Consider the following 1,032-nt stretch of genomic DNA (forward strand, 5'->3'; position numbering starts at 1 on the left):
TGCCACAGCCGTAGTGTTAGTAGTAGAAGATGGAGAAGTGGTGGTAATGGATGCCACAGCCATAGTGTTAGTAGTAGAAGAATTAGGAGAAGTGGTGGTAATGGATGCCACAGCCGTAGTGTTAGTAGTAGAAGATGGAGGAGGAGGAGGAGTGGTGGTAATGGATGCCACAGCCGTAGTGTTAGTAGTAGAAGAATTAGAAGTGGTGGTAATGGATGCCACAGCTGTAGTGTTAGTAGTAGAAGGATTAGGAGAAGTGGTGGTAATGGATGCCACAGCCGTAGTGTTAGTAGTAGAAGGATTAGGAGAAGTGGTGGTAATGGATGCCACAGCCGTAGTGTTAATAGTAGAAGATGGAGGAGAAGTGGTGGTAATGGATGCCACAGCTGTAGTGTTAGTAGTAGAAGAATTAGGAGAAGTGCTGGTAATGGATGCCACAGCCGTAGTGTTAGTAGTAGAAGATGGAGAAGTGGTGGTAATGGATGCCACAGCCATAGTGTTAGTAGTAGAAGAATTAGGAGAAGTGGTGGTAATGGATGCCACAGCTGTAGTGTTAGTAGTAGAAGAATTAGGAGAAGTGGTGGTAATGGATGCCACAGCCATAGTGTTAGTAGTAGAAGATGGAGGAGAAGTGGTGGTAATGGATGCCACAGCTGTAGTGTTAGTAGTAGAAGAATTAGGAGAAGTGCTGGTAATGGATGCCACAGCCGTAGTGTTAGTAGTAGAAGATGGAGAAGTGGTGGTAATGGATGCCACAGCCATAGTGTTAGTAGTAGAAGAATTAGGAGAAGTGGTGGTAATGGATGCCACAGCTGTAGTGTTAGTAGTAGAAGAATTAGGAGAAGTGGTGGTAATGGATGCCACAGCCGTAGTGTTAGTAGTAGAAGATGGAGGAGAAATGGTGGTAATGGATGCCACTGCCTTAGTGTTAGTAGTAGAAGATGGAGGAGAAGTGGTAGTAATGAATGCCACTGCCGTAGTGTTAGTAGTAGAAGATGGAGGAGGAGGATTGGTGGTAATGGATGCCAAAGC

This window comes from Dendropsophus ebraccatus, chromosome 2 (genome assembly GCF_027789765.1).
Source record: "Dendropsophus ebraccatus isolate aDenEbr1 chromosome 2, aDenEbr1.pat, whole genome shotgun sequence".
Taxonomy (NCBI): Eukaryota; Metazoa; Chordata; class Amphibia; order Anura; family Hylidae; genus Dendropsophus; species Dendropsophus ebraccatus.